At 38.5% G+C, this 16,773-nt stretch overlaps 1 pseudogene; it reads right to left on the reverse strand.

Annotated features, from left to right (window-relative positions):
- Positions 1-2,163: 2,163 nt before the first annotated feature.
- Positions 2,164-16,548, reverse strand: LOC118846726 (annotated as a pseudogene).
- Between the last annotated feature and the right edge of the window lie 225 nt (positions 16,549-16,773).

Genomic DNA, 16,773 nt, shown 5'->3' on the forward strand with positions numbered 1-16,773 from the left:
TCTGGTCTGTGAGTTAACATAAACACTTTTTTTCCTCCCTGGATCTGGGACTAGGATCCCCACTCCCCTGCAGCACAAACTCTGATGTACTAGTGCTCCTCCTTGCCCTGGGTCTGCAACCTTGATCTTTGTGATTCAGACCCTTGTTTAGGCAATGCAACAGAGTCTTTCACCCAGTGCCAGCAAAGGCACCCCAGTAATCTCCTTCTGACCAGTTGTCCAATCCCTTTTCCATCTGTCTGAGGTCTGAGAACTCCTGAAGCTGATGCTGCAGATTTGGTTGCCCTGAAGGCCTCATGGTGGCTTGCAGAGGCAGGGCCTACTCCTGTCTTGCTGGGGGTTTTCTGAACTGGACTCTGCTCCACTCCCATTCCGATGAGACAGACCTTTCCTGCTGACCTTCTAAGTTGTTTTCAGCTGGAAAATTGTTTCACCTTATCCTTTTGTGGGTTCTGCCACTTCAAAATTAATTTTGAGGTTTTATTTTTAAGTTGTTTAGAGGGGAATTTGGGAGACTTCAGGAGAATCCCTGCCTTTTCTCCACCATCTTGGATCTTCCCCCTCCTCCCCAACATTAGACTTTTCTAAAACACAATCATGACTACTTTTCACCATTATAGCCCAATACTTCCCTACCCCACACTGTTCAAGCTCTCAAACGTCTTCCTTTGGAATTGCACATCTGCCTCTCAGGGCAGTTATAACTCCAACCATAATAACCAAAACTCACACATGAGTATGTTAATTATATTGACAAAGCTCTGCCTTAGTGAATTTGGGAGAGTTGAGGAAATGTGCTTTCTTACCTTCTTTGAACAAATATAGGGCTAAGGGTATGAAATATTATAAAGGGCCATGGGTATACACGCACACACACACACACACACACACACACACACACACACACACACATATATGTATATATCACATATACTGTCAGACAGTTTAGCTGTTATCTGGTTTTGATGTCATAGGGCTTATGACTCTCTGAAACCCATATGCTTCTATTGTTTCTTCTACCAGTCATCCCAGGGATTTAAATCACTGGTTCCCCCTACTGCTTTTTATTGTCATTACTTCTCTCTGGGATAGTCCAGGTCCAGCTTAATCTGGAGGAGAGGACAGAGACCTTTTCCATTCTATCTTGGCCTCCTCCTTAGAAATAGTCCACATCTACTTCCATCCCTTCATTGAGGTTTTCTTATGGATTTAATTTTATGCATTATAAATGATATATGGTGGGAGGGTGAGTGCAAAGAGGACTCCAAAAGCCAATTAGAGGGAAAATTCACAAATAATAGGATTATCTTAGCATTTATGTACATATAATATGTATCAGTGTATATATGCATATACACACAAACACACATACAAATGCACATACAGCTATATACACATATGTTTGTGAACCTTAAAACATTATGTAATTGTAAATTACAATACTACTACTGATGATGATGCTGGTGATGGTGATGATGATGATGACGATGATGATTAGTTAATCCTGGTCTTACATGCCAACCACAGGACACTAAGCGTTTATTAAACTTCTACTATGTGCCAAGCACTATAATAAGTGCTGTGGATACAAAGATAGGACCTTATATTATATTATAATGTATGGTCTTGGCTATCTCTCCCTTCTTGATTGATACCTTCTTCCAGATCTCATTCTTTTTTTGAATATAGTGCTAAAGTTTACTTCATAATAAAACACTGAAAAACAGAGGGAGAGAAAAATCAGAACTTTCATGGAATTGTACTTGACCATGTCTTATAGTCAAAGCAGAATTAAAATGTATATAACAAAAAACAATTTTTAAGTTTATAGTTACAAATATAGTACACAGCAACTTTTTGCTTTGTGCCAGTACAATCCTCAAAACTGAGAAAGACTGAAAACAAAAATTCTACAGACTATTTGCAAACAATAAAATTTTAGTAAAATACATTCATTTTTGAAAAAACATCACATAAAATGGTATTGCACATTCTGTTCTTAGCTGCTTTTACTTCAGGTTTACTATTTCTATAATTAAAAAAAAACCCACAGAAAGTGAAGATGAAGAGAAATGGGGGTAAACTACATACCATATATAAACCATAGAAGCTCTACTTATAATATTAGATTGACTAGTTTTAGCAAATTGTCACCCTCCTTGCCTACACCGAAGGAAATCTGTTCTTCAATTCGCTGATAAGTTGGAATTTTCTACCTTTTTTTCTTTTGCGTATGTCCTTCTTTTCTTCATTATTTTCCATGGTCCCTTCTTCATCTTCAATAATCCCATCCCCTTGGTATATGTCATGTGTCCATTTTGTTCTGCTACCTAATTTTTTGAAGTCAAATCACCCTCTGCCATGTTGGAAAGTGCTGTAGCCTCTTCCTCTTTGGGCCCAATAATCCACACCATCATCCCTGTTGTCATGCAAGAGGTACATTTTACTCTTTGGGATGTATTCTGGATCCTATCTCTTTTCCTTTGGTCTCTTTTGAAAAGTAGTATTTGAGTTGTTCACAACAGTATTTGTCTTAGCAAAAACTCCTCTGGCTCTTCCTCTGCCTCAGATTAAAAAAAAAACCAAAACCAAAACCAAAAAACCAAAAACCGATAAAGCACAAATGTTCTTTTGGTTCATGATAGGTTTTAAACTTTTCTTCTCTCTTCTTACTGTCTTTCTTCTTAAGAGCTGATCAAGGAAGATGATGATGAAGAGGATGAAGATCAAAAATAGTCTTACTCACTGCTTTTATGTTTACTTTTATGTAAGATCTGCAGTCTCTGTATCTTTTAGGAATTTTTTCTGGATTCACTGGATTCCCTGGAGCCTTTAGAATCCCTTTGCTCTTCTTTCTTTTCTACAACAATCAATGTCATGTCAAAGATAAGCAGAATCATACCTTAATTTTTTGTCTCCCTTTTAATTTTCTTTAAAAATTCTCTCTTCTCCTGATAAATCGGATTGCTTCCTCAGGGCACTCAGAGATGTGTCAATTCTTCTGTATATCTCTAGGCTTTTTGCGTGTACGTGTGCCAGGAGCAATGATCTTTAGTGGCCTTCTAATGTAAGGTGAACTTTTCATTTAGGGTCATTGAAGCTGATGTGAAGTATGGCTCTTTAATATGATGAACCAAGGACAGAATGTGATGAATACATGACTCTGAAATAGTTTTTCTGGCCTGTGGTAATGTAATGTGGTCAAAGATGGACCAAAATTCTTGTTCCTTCTTGACAGAATGGACAAGTGTGCTAGTAAGCAGCCTGTCATTAGTGAAGGAAGTAGGTCTGTTGTAATCAAGAGGTACAGGTACCATTTTGAGTTTGACTTCAGGGTGAAGGGAATCATTGGCTATCATTTTGATTTTAAATGGGTTCTCCTCTATGAAGGCAGTCTTTTTTCTTGCCTCCAGATTCTTGTGTAGAATGAGACTGTAATCAAAGTGTTCCTTGAGCTTTTCGTACTTTACCTGTTCAAGTGACTGGATTTCTTCACCAATTTTCTTTCAGAACTTTTGTCATCCTCTTTGTGCTTATCTTTTGTAGTGCTAGACTACACTACATACCCAGTCTCTTTAAATTTATAATTTTTCTCTCCTCTAAATCCATCACTTTCTCTATTGCCCTTGAGTGAAACTTTAGATATGTATTTGGTTCCTTCCTCCTCAGCATTCCAGTGAGATTCAGTAGCAACACTTTTACCCTGATCTGCCATAACAGACTTCCTGAACTGCCTGTAATACTTTTTCTCCTCTTTGTCATCCATTTCTGAATCATTAAACTTTCATTTTCCACTGATTATTTCACTGAAATAATCTAAAGCTTTCCAATCCTCCCATTCTCCCTCTGCCCTCCTTTTTTTTTGGTTCCTTTCTCCTTTGGGGCCTCTTTCTTCTTGGTATTACCTCTATTAATCAGATATACTCTAGACGTTTATTTGTGTACCTTTTTGAAAATTTTCCAGTCGTTGTCATTTCCTTATCTCTACCATCAGGATAAAATGAAGAATGCATTCTAACTTCTTCTCTTGGAACATTTTGTGATGAAATTATCTTTGCTGGGCTTCTTTGTGAAGGTATGATATGAATTGGACTATTCTGAAAAGGTCTGCAGCAACTAGAACCATTTTCTTTTTTTTGAATTTTATCATTTTCATTTAATATTTTAGTTTTTGACATTGATTTCCACAAGATTTTGAGTTACAAAATTTCTCCCCATTTCTACCCTCCCCCCATTCCAAGATGGCATATATTCTGGTTGCCTTATTCCCCAGTCAGCCCTCCATTCTATCACCCCCCCCATTCCCTTTCCCCTTACTTTCTTGTAGGGCAGGATAAATTTCTATGCCCCATTCCCTGTATATCTTGTATCCCAGCTGCATGCAAAAAACCAACTCTTTTTTGAGTATCTGCTTTTAAAACTTTGAGTTCCAAATTCTCTCCACTCTTCCCTTCCCACCCAACCTCCCTAAGAAGGCAAGCAATTCAACATAGATCACACATGTATCATTGTGTAAAACACTTCCACAATGCTCATGTTGTGAAAGGCTAACTATATTTCCTTCCATCATATCCTGTCCCCCTTTATTCAATTTTCCCCCTTGACCCTGTCCCTTTTCAAGAGTGTTTGCTTTTGATTACCTCCTCCCCCTATCTGCCCTACCTTCTATCATCCCCCCTTTTTTTTCCCTTCCCCTTACTTTCCTGTGGAGTAAGATACCCAACTGAGTGTGTATGTTATTCCCTCCTCAGGTTGAATCTAATGAGAGTAAGATTCACTCATTTCCCCTCACCTGCCCCCTCTTTCCTCCCTACAGAACTGCTTTTTCTTGACACTTTTATGTGAGATAATTTACCCTGTTCTATCTCTCCCTTTCACCCTCTCTCAATATATTCCTCTCTCACCCCTTAAATTTATTTCATCTTTTTAGATATCATCCCTTCATATTCAACTCACCCTGTGCCCTCTGTCTATATGTATATTCCCTTCAAGTACCCTAATACTGACAAAGGTCTCATGAATTACACACATCATCTTTCCATGTAGGAATGTAAACAAAACAGTTCAACTTTAGTAAGTCCCTGATGATTTCTCTTTCTTGTTTACCTTTTCATGCTTCTCTTGATTCTTGTATTTGAAAGTCAAATTTTCTATTCAGCTCTGGTCTTTTCATTGAGAAAGGTTGAAAGTCCTCTATTTTATTGAAAGTCCATATTTTGTCTTGGAGCATTATACTCAGTTTTTCTGGGTAGGTGATTTAATCCTAGCTCCTTTGACTTCCAGAATATCATATTCCAAGCCCTTCAATCCCTTAATGTAGAAGCTGCTAGATCTTGTGTTATTCTGATTGTGTTTACATAGTATTCAAATTGTTTCTTTCTGGCTGCTTGCAGTATTTTTTCCTTGACCTGGAAACTCTGGAATTTGGTGACAATATTCCTAGGAGTTTTCTTTTTGGGATCTTTTTCAAGAGGTGATCAGTGGATTCTTTCAACTTCTGTTTTACCCTCTGGTTCTAGAATATCAGGGCACTTATCCTTGACAATTTCTTGAAAGATGATGTCTAGCATTTTTTTTTTTGATCATGGATTTCATGTAGTCCAATAATTTTTAAATGATCTCTCCTGGATCTATTTTCCAGGTCAGTGGTTTTTCCAATGAGATATTTCACATCGTCTTCCATTTTTTTCATTCTTTGGTTCTGTTTTACAACATCTTGATTTCTCATAAAGTCACTAGCTTCCACTTGCTCCAATCTAATTTTTAAGGTGGTATTTTCTTCAGTGGTCTTTTGGACCTCCTTTTCCATTTGGCTAATTCTGCCTTTCAAGGCATTGTTCTCCTCATTGGCTTTTTGGAGCTCTTTTGCCATTTGAGTTAGTCTATTCTTTAAGGTGTTATTCTCTTCAGTATTTTTTTGTGTCTCCTTTAGCAAATTGTTGACTTGTTTTTCATGGTTTTCTTGCACCACTCTCATTTCTCATACCAATTTTTCCTCTACCTGTCTTACTTGCTTTTCCAAATCTTTTTTGAGCTCTTCCATGGCCTGAGACCAATTCATATTTTTCTTGGAGGCTTTTGATGTAGGCTCTTTGACTTTGTTGATGTCTTCTGGCTTTATTTTTTGATCTTCTTTGCCACCAAAAAAGGAATCTAGAGTTTGAGTTTGAGTCTGAGTTTTTGTCTGAGTTCGTTTTCATTGTCTGTTCATATTCCCAGCCAACTACTTGATGCTTGAGCTTTCTGTCAGAGTATGTCCACTTGTAGAGTAGAGAGTACTTTATCTCAAGCTTTAGGGTCCAAGCATTGCTGTTTTCAGAGCTACTTCTACTCTACCATCACCCCAGGCTCTGTCACAGCAGCACTCTTCCTCCCCCAAGAACCATCAACCAGGACCACAATACAGATCAAAGCAGGGCACAGCAAGAGAACCTGCCTTTGTGCCCACAAAGTGCTCCTTGCACTCCCGCTCTGATCCGCTGCTAGATTCCTCCCACTGTGTGAGCCAGCGACTCAGGAAGCAGCTGACACTGGATCTCTGGAAGCAGCCTCAGGAGCTTTCTGCTACTGCCACTGCCACTGCTGTACCACCTCTGCTACCCCCAGGGCTGGAAGCCAGACCACTCTGAACTCGATCCCGCAGTTTCCCACTAACCTGCTGTTTGGCGTTTGTGGGTTGAGAAGTCTGGTAACTGCCACAGCTCAATGATTCGTGGCCCTAAGGCTTGTTTTGGCTGGCTGACCCTGGTTCTGGTCTGTCCTGGTGAGGCCCACGCTGGTCTGCACTCCACTCCCTGAACCATGTGATAGACCCTTCCTCATGGCCATCCAGGCTCTCCTGGGCTGGAGACCTGTTTCTCTCTGCTATTTCATGGGTTCTGTAGCTCTAGAATTTGTTCAGAGCCATGTTTTACAGGTGTTTGGAAGGATTTGGGGGAGAGCTTAAGCAAGTCCCTGCTTTCCAGCTGCCATCTTCAACTAGAACCATTTTCAAGAGAACTATATCCAGCACTGTCAGGACTATGCTGAATGGAATGTGAATGCTGAGGAGTATTTTTTGTTGGGGGTGGGGCAGGATGGGCTGTGTTGAGCATAGGAGCATCTGAAAAAGATGAACTCTGACTAGGTTGTATAGCAATAAAAGAAGGCCTATTGGCTGATGTTGGACTATTATTATCAATTGGGAAATGGCTGAATAAGTTATGGTAGATGCCATATGTGGTATATGAATGTAATAGAATACTGTGCTATAAGAAATCATGAGTAGGTAGATTTCAGAAAAACCTGGAAAGACTTACATGAACTGATGCTGAGTGAAGTGAGCAGGACCAGGAATACATTGTGATCAACTTTGATAGAGTTAGTTCTTCTCAGCAATACAATGATTTAAGAAAATTCCAAAAGACTCATGATGGAAAATGCTATGCACATCCAGAGAAAGAACCATGGAGTCTGAATGCAAATTGAAGCATATTATTTTCTCTTTTTTTTGTTTTTTGTTTTTTGTGGTTTTTCCTTTTTGTTCTGATTCTTCTTTCACAACATATTAATGTGGAAATATGTCTAATGTGATTGTACATATATATATATATATATATATATATATATATATATATATATATATATATATATATATATATATATATATATATATATATATATATATACGTAGCCTCTATCAGATTGCTTGCCATCTTGGGGAAGGGTGAGGGAAGAAAGGGAGGGGAAAAATTGGAACTCAAAATCTTATAAAAGTGAATGTTGAAAACTATCTTTACATGTAATTGGAAAGAATAAAATACTATGAAGTGGGAAAAAAACAAATGTATCTTTCTGTTCATCCTGTGATTTGCTTGTCAAAGGGTTAACTTCTAGGGGAGCTCCTTCATCTTTTGGTCTTTTTTAAGAGACCTTCATCTTTTTGAGGAGATGGGTGATTTGCTATTTGCGAATGATGAGTAGGATGAAGATGACCTTGAAGATGCGGAGGATATATAAGATGGGCAAGATTAGATTCTAGATTTCTAAGATCTCATTCTTGATGTTAGATTAGTTCTGGCTCTCTAGCAGATATATTCATTTGACAGGCTGTTTACTGTTCTGTTCTTTTAGGAATATGTTCTACCCCAACCACTGAGCTCTAAGTGTGAGAACCCAGGACCTGGGACAGGTCTACCACCAACCAGATAATTTATCCATTCATTAAGCATTTAGTAAGCATCCACTTGTTTCTGGACACTATGTTAGACATTGGAAATTTAGAAAAAACAGCCCTTTTCCCAGAGGAGTTAATACTCTATTAGAAAGAAACAATATACACAGATCTATAAACAAAAAGTGATTTTTTAAGGGGGATATGTTACTGGCAACCAGGAGGGTGGGTGGTGAGTCAGAAAAGGTCTTATGGAGAAGCTGGTAGTGAGCAGAAGGGTATGAACAGCTTGGTGATTTTTCTCACCTAATTCCACATTATTTTTTTAGGTTGGTGGAACAATTCACAATTCTACCAATAGTGCATCAGTGTTTATGATTTCTCATAGACTTTCCAATATTGACTATTGTTCTCTTTTTGTCACTGGCAGGGTGATGAATGTGAGATGAAACCTCAGAAGAATTTTAATTTGTATTCCTTTTATTATTAATTATTGACTTGGAGTATTTTTCACAGTAATTTCATATTAATAACTGATTTTAGAATAATTTCACATAGTTGATGATAGTTTCTATTTCTTCTTTCAAACTTTCTTGTTCTTCCTCTACTATCTATTGGGTCTTAGTCTTTCATGCTTGTTTCAATTCCCTGTATGCTTTAGTTGTTGTACTTTTGTCAGAAATATTTTATGTAAAGCTTTTCTTCACTGACAGGATTTCTTATTCTGGCCACATTAATTTCATTCATGCAAGAGCTTTAAAATGTAAGCTGTCTATTCTACTTTTTGTCACCTTTGTTATCATTTTATTTTTGTTATGAATTCTCCCCTTCATCATAGTTGGGAAAAGTTCTCCTTTAATCACCTCAAGTTCTGTTTTTGTTTTTTTGCTGTTTGATTTTTGACTCTTCATTCTCATGCAACTTCAATGTTCAATCAGCTGTGAAATCTTGTCAATTCCCTCTTCATAACTTCTGTCCAATATGTTCTTTTCTCTCAACTCCCATCACAACCATTTTGTTTCAGATCCTTATCCTTTTTTAACTAGACTGCTGCAATAGCCTTCTGATTGGCCTAGCTGCCTCAAGTCTCCTCTCTCCAATCTTTCTCCAATGAAGCTGTGAAATTGACATCCTTTCAGCATAGTTCTCTGCCAACTTCACTACCAAGCTCAAGAAACTTCAGTGACTCCCTATTGTCCCTAAAAAACACAGACTCCTCCGTTTGGCATTTAAAACTCTTCACAAGCTTCCTCCAATCTGTCTTTCTAGGCTAATTATTTTTCCTTCTTATACTTTCTATGGTCCAACATTCTATGGTCTCAACATTCCATGCCTTACACAACATCTCATACCTTCCCCCAAGCCTGGATTCCTGTCTCTCATCACCTCCACTTCATGGAACCCTTGGGTCCCTTCAAAGGTTAGATCAAGTGCCTTCCTTCAAGAAGCCTTTTCTGATTCCCCCAGTTAGTGACCCTCTCCCATTATATCAGGAACTGATGAATTTTATCAGTGGAAATGGCATCAAAGAAGAGGCATTGAGATCTGCTTTCTTTCTATACCCTAAGAACCATGGGACATTTCTGTCTGACTTCTAGCTGAAACCTTCTGTGTGCATTTTCTCCCCTACTCAAATATGAGCAGGGGTGGTCTTCCTTTTCTGTTTGCAGCACAGTGCTTTGTACATAGTAAGTGCTTAATGTTTCATTTATTTTTTCCTTTGATTTCTTTTGTTTACAACTTTTATTTACCTCTCTCTGCAAATGTTGCACTCTCCCAGTTGTATGTAAACTCCTTGAGGGCAGGATTTTTTTGTCTTTATTTCCTTAGATTGAGCACAGTCTAGGCACATAGCAGGTACTTAACAAATGCTTGTTGATTGAATTACTGATTTTTAAATTTTATCTCTTTTTATGATGAGTGCAAAGAGGCTGAAACACATTAAAACCAAAGAATTATGAAGGAGATAGAGAAAAAGTAGTTATAAAAAGTGGGTTGTTCAAGTGTCAAGAGCAAGGGATAGATAGCAATGGATGGCATCTCAAAGAGAGAAAGTTCCTCTCCCATTTTTAGAACCTCTTCTTAAAGATGGAAACGAACAGGAGACACACAGTTTGGTCAGTCATAGAGGGCTTGTGCGCTGCATCATGGGAAGGAAATAATCCCATTGAAGCATCATTTCAGTGTTGGGGTACACCCCTCTGATGACATCTCTTCTATAGGTTTTAAAAAATTCATGTCTCATATTTCAGCATAAATCAGAGGAGACAAAAGCAAGGCTTACAGGAAGTGATTAAAAAAAACGGAGCTCAAGATGAAAACAGAAAATGATGATTTGGAGGGAAAGAATGTGGATCTATGATTGAGGACTATTAACCTCTCCACTTCCCACCACTGGTGGTAATACAGCTTCTGTGGTCAGGTCAGTGGAGATGAGATTGAATGGCACTGTTCTCCTCAAAGAACATGCTTTTTGTAATCTGTTTGGCTGAATCCCAGGAGGAAGGGAACTAGTTTATTTCAAATAGATATTTTCCATCTCCACTTTGGCAATTTCATATCATAGTCATACAGTCATAGAATGTCAGAGCTGAAAGGAGAGATTATGTTGAACCTTCTCATTTTACACAGGAGGAAACTGAGGATTGAGGAGGTTAAATTCTGGGTGTCTCATTTTAGGAAGTGGAGATGAATGATTGTATATAAAACCACAAATTTCTATTATGTACAAATTATTTTTATATACACACATGTGTGTATGTATATGTGTATGCATACATATATCTGTGTATACACATATGTACATGTGTGTATATATGTATATATTACATATATCTTTGTATATACACATGCATGTGTATATGTACGTGTATATATGTATATGTGCATTTATACACACACATATATTCAATCTCCTCACCTCAAGAAGAGACAGTAAAGTGAGCAGGAAGTGAGAAGGAAGTTAGTGAAGCTCATTTCACTCTACATTATTTTCAAAACTACCCTGCTCTTCTTTTTCCTTCTGTTATATTCTACATCTTTTCTTTTAAATGCTTTAATGACATTTTTTCTTTCTTTTTTTATGGGCGAGTCTTTTGCTAGCCACCCTTTACCCTCTTTCAGATCCTCACCCCAACTGAAAAACAAACAACAAACAGACAAAACAACAAACAAAATAAATCCACATATTATCTATGTTGGAGAATATTTTTCTTCTGTACTTTGAGTTCATTAGGTGTCAGGAGGTAAGTAGCATGCTTTATCATTTATCCTATGGAATTACAGTTGGTTATTTGCATTGATCAGAGTTCTTCAGTCTTTCAAACTTGTTTTTCATTAAAATGTTGTAATTGTGTAAATTGTTCTTCTGGTTCACTTGCATTGGTTAATCCAAGTCACCATAGGTTTCTCTGAATCTGTCTTTTTTGTCATTTCATATAGCACAATAATATTCCTTTACTTCCATAGACTATATATTTTTCAGCTATTCTCCAAATGCTGTGCCACTCTCACTTTGTTTCTAGTTCTTTAAACCTGTTTTTACATTTGGATCTGAGTGGTATTGCTATGTCAAAGGGTATGCACAGTTTAGTGGTTTTTGATGCATAATTCCAAACTGTTTTCCAGAATGGTTACACCAATTCACAGCTACACCAATAAAGCATCAGTGTGCCTATCTTTATGTAGGCTTTTCAACAACTGCCAATTTCCTTTTTTGTTATCGTTGCCAATTTGATGGATGTGAGATGGGACCTCAGAATTATTTTAATTTTCATTTCTCTAATTTTTGCTTTGGAACATTTTTTTTCATGTGGCTATTGATAGGTTGTATTTCTTCCTTTGACTATTATCCTCTGGGTGATCCACAATTAAACTCTTTGGGGAACTGTAGCCTTGGGGAAAGTTCCTTAAATATCTTGGGTATCAGACTTTTAATAGAGAAATTTGAAGCTTCAAAGCCTTCTCCCAGTTAATAGTTTCCCTTTAAGTTTTAGCTGGATTGATTTTGTTTGTGCAAAACTTTTCAATTTTATGGAATCAAAATTACCCATTTTATCTTTTGTGTTCTCTAATTTCTTGCTTAGTCATGAAATGGAAGTTGATCATATCATCTATAGATGTGGGAGTATTTATCTGGGCTAAGAGAAGACTTGGGTTGGGGGTAGAGGCATGATAACTGTCTTCAGAGACTTGAAGGGCTATCATGTTAATGAGAGATTAACTTTATTCTGCCTCAGAGGGCAGAGCTAAGAGTGGAATGAAGAAATTATAGAAAAGTAGGCTTCAGTTGGATGTAATGAAACTTCTTCATGACTAAAACTATTTGAAAGTGAAATGGGTTGCCTTCAGATATACCTTGAGTTATTACAGGAAGCATCATTGGATCACTTCAAGAGAAAGTTGGACAACTATTTATCAGAGATGTTACAGAGGACAGTTCCTCTTTAGGCACATTATAGATAATATAACCTTAGATGCTCCTCTGGGTCTCAGATTCCATGATTTTATGAATAAGCGACTTTTCCAAGGTAACATAAGGAGTTAATGTTGGAACCTGGCCTAGAACAGAGGTCCTTTGATTAAAAGTTAGCTTGAGAAAGTTTTTTGTCCTCAGTTTCCTCATCTGTACTTAACCACCAGGTGGCATTCTTATCACTATTTAGTCCAAAACTGTCTGGCCCCGGGGGAATCAGCTAAAGTTCAGCCTAGTGGTTTGAACATGCATCCTGCTGGGCAAAAGTTTGGAGGAGATTTGATCTCTCTATGACTTTCAGAGAATCAGAGACCTTCTGTCCCCCAGTCTTGTCTCTCTCTTCAGAGCAGGGTCAACTCCTTATCAAGGGGTGTGGAGATTCATGGATTTTCCCAATAAGAAAAACTGTCTAGCTTATCTCTTTTTTTGAACTGGGTATGTTTCAGTGAGTCCTAGTCTATGGAGAATTGATACTCCGCACAACAGGCTTGGGTACTCTATGCAGAGTTTTTATTCTTATAATTAAATTAATGAGGAAATAAATAGTACATGGTACTAAAAGAAAAACGCTAACTAAACACCTGCTGGGTGGCTGCATACTCACCATTCTTCCTGACCCCAGAAATCCTCAGCAGAATGCCTGATAAGAGCCCTAGAATTCTAAGAAGTGCACAGTGGGAGTGCTCCTTTGAACAGGAAAGGAGTGCAAACAACTCAATTCCCACAGGGAGTTACACTCATGCTTCTACTTTAGTCAGTCTGATGAAGACTCAAAACCTTTGGATTCAAGATCTCCACTCATTCCAGAGTATGGAACTCAGGATGCAGTGGAAATGACGCTGTGTTTGGAGTTGGAGGACCTAGTTTGAATCCTGCCCTGTCCCTTCCCTGTGTGACTTGTGGCGAGTCATAACATCTCTGGGCATTCATTTCCTTCTGTGTAAATGAGTGGCTTAGACTAGATGGCTCTTCTAGATCTAAATCTGAGCCTATCATTAATTCAAATAGGAATTCATGTATGTTGGTGCTTTCCCTACTGTCTGGAAGGAACCCTCGATTGCTTTGGGTCTTGGCTTGTCCATTGCAAATCAGGAGTAGAATGAGTAGTCACCCCATCAAAAGGCAGTGTTACCATTGTCTCTTCTTGTGTCCCTCCTTGACCTTGACTGGTGTTCCTCTTCACTATCTGCTTCTGTAGACTGTTTGCTGCTACTCCCTAGCCAAAGCTGTACCACTTCAGGGCAGACTAAGAGCAGACAGAACAAGGGGGTGGGGAGTGCTACTACACTGTGAAATGGAGTTAGACTAGATGGCCTCTAAAGTCCCTCAGTTTCTAAAATCCCACCATCCTGTGAGCCCAAGATCTTCTACTAAAGATGAGACAGAACTATGTAGTAGAAGAGGCAGGTAGGTTGGAGAGCCCTAGGTTTTAGTCTTGTCTTTATTCATTAAATATCTGGGTGATTTGAGGCAAATCATTTAACCTCTCTAGCCCTCAATTTTCTTTCCCTCAAAATTAAGGGGTTGGGTGGGATGACCTCTAAGCTCCCTTTGTAGCCCATGGCTCCCACTTGCCTTGGAATAAGATGGATTGAGTCGAGTGACTAATATGGAACCAAGATCAAATATTATCTTGGAGATCATTTTTTAAATTACGAAGCTATAAATCCACAGGGAGGTGTGTTTTCTGTCTTTTCTCTCTTCTTTTCTCTGCCGTAATGGAATCTAAAATAGAAGAGGTAGGCTTTATTTATTCAAACTGTGCCCAGCTAGCAATTTATAGCAATCCCTGAACAAACACAGTGTATAGCAAATCTCTAAATACAGATCAGAGAAGATGTATTTCTCTTTTCCTGCTGGGCCTAGATAAGCCAAAAAAAGAGTTGGGGAGGGAAAGTTGAAAGGAGAAAAACAAGGCATTTGTTTAAAGTAAGGAGCTAGCCTTTGCTATGGTACTGTGTGATAAGAAAAAAACATTTCTCTACAGGTACTCAGGTGATAAATCACTTCGAGAAGATGAGAGCCCAGGAGAGATAGCCTAGGTATAGGCATGAGGATTTTTCATCTCTTTTAGCGGTAGGGAAAGATTTAATTTTTTTTTACCTCCATGGGATCTTTTAGCAATGCCACTATTATTACCAGAAAAAATACACTCACAAGTTTATTCCCATGGCTTTAGGTTTTGAGGACTTTTCTATTCTGTTGAAAATAAGGATCATGCTTAGGAAAATTTTCCATTAGCCTCATTGGTCTGTGGTGCCATCTCACTTCCTTTTCTTTGTGATTCTCTCCTCCCTCTTTGCATTAGGCTCTGTCACAAAGCCAGTGCTTTAGTTTCCTCCTTCTAGAGTATAAACTCCTTGAGAAGAGAACTATTTTCTTAATTATATCTTTATTTTGCATAGTACCTAGCAGTTAGGTGGTACAGTGGTTAGAGCACTGGTCCTAGAATTAGGTAGAACTAAGTTCAAATCTGACCTCAGACATTTACTAGCGATGTGACTTTGGGCTCTGATTGCCTTAGTTTCCTCAACCATAAAAGAGGGTTAATGATAGCACCAACCTCTCTGGGTCATTGTGAGTATCAAATGAGACAATATTGTAAAGCACTTAGCCCGGTGCCTGGCACACAGTAGGTTTTATTAAATGCTGTTTTCTTCTTTCCTTCCTAGCCAAGTTGGTACAAGAATAGCATCTGTGCCCTAAGTGTTTGTTGACTTGAACTGAATGACTGAAGCCAAGGGGCTGAGAGGAGCAGGAGACAGTTCTAACCAGAGGAGTTTGGCCCTTGGTATTGAACACTAATCAATACTAGATGAGAAATTCCCATCTGAATTGCAGAGGCCAGAAAAGAGAGAAGCAGATATAGCTTCTTGAAATAAACATGTACCCCTAATGTTACTCCATATTTCATGCTAAGCCCAGAGGTTTAGCTTTAAACCAAACAGAAGTTCTTGGTTCTAGAGGCAGATGCTAAGGGAATCCTACTGATCAAGAAAGCCAGCTCAAGCCCAGGTGAAAATATGTGGCCCTTGCCTGATAGGATTCAAGGAATATTCATTGGAAGTCTTCTTTGACCAAGAATACCTACCCCATTGCCTATTGTCACTCCCTCCTGCCCTGAACATACATATATTTAGTTTGAAATTAGAATCACTCATAGATAGGTTTTTTTGTTGTTGTTTTGGAGGGAAAGGGACATGATCTCAGAATTTTGTGAAAATCCACATATGCTCCTGGGAGTTGGTTCTCTCCCATTAACAGGTTGATGTACAGCGACATCAAATTAAAATTTCAAGAAGGTCCAGAGGGGTTGAGACATAAGGACAGGTGAGTTTCCATTAAAGGGAGAATGACAGCAATAGTCACTAGGTGAGGAAGGGGCCAGGAGTCGGTCTGAAAAGAGCCCAAAGTCACAGAGAGTAGAACAGAGTTGAAAATGCTTAGGGTAGATGCCTGGGGTTAGTGTGTGGAGGGCCAAAATGATAAAAGGATAAGGAAATGTGTTTTATAGAGAGAATAAAGAAAATACGTGTTCATGTAGAGGCCTCCGGGCTCCAATTTAACCACTTCCCTGATGCTCTCCTAGGAACATCGAACTAAAAGACACAATGGTTTTCTAAAAATGGAAACAGAGAAGTTAAGTGACTTGCCTAGAGTCACACATCTTATAAATGTCAGAGTAAGGATTTGAATGCTGGTCTGTCTTAACTCCAAGTCCATCCCTTTAACCCTAGAAAACACCACCTTTCTGGAGTAGCTTTCTGGTGTTGGCTATAATATATACCTTGAACATAAAACTCCAATAGTCTAATTCTTCAATGGGTCTGTGAGCATTTTCCCCAAGGATGGAGATCACCTTGTGTGGCTCTTGTCCACACAAGGTCACCTTGGCAGCAAGGTGGTGCGGTGGATAGAGCATTGAGTCAGGCAGAACTGAGTTCACATCCAATCCAAGACACTTGCTAGCTATATGACTCTGAGCAAGTTGCTTAACCTCTATCTGCACAATTTCCTCAACTATAAAACAGGGATAATAACACCTACTTCCCAGAGTTTTTCTGAACAAAGGAGATATTTGTAAAATATTAAGTACAGTTCATTGAACATAGATGATACTTAATAAATGCTTATTCTCTTCCCTCTC

This window comes from Trichosurus vulpecula, chromosome 4, assembly GCF_011100635.1.
Source record: "Trichosurus vulpecula isolate mTriVul1 chromosome 4, mTriVul1.pri, whole genome shotgun sequence".
In the NCBI taxonomy this organism is placed as follows: domain Eukaryota; kingdom Metazoa; phylum Chordata; class Mammalia; order Diprotodontia; family Phalangeridae; genus Trichosurus; species Trichosurus vulpecula.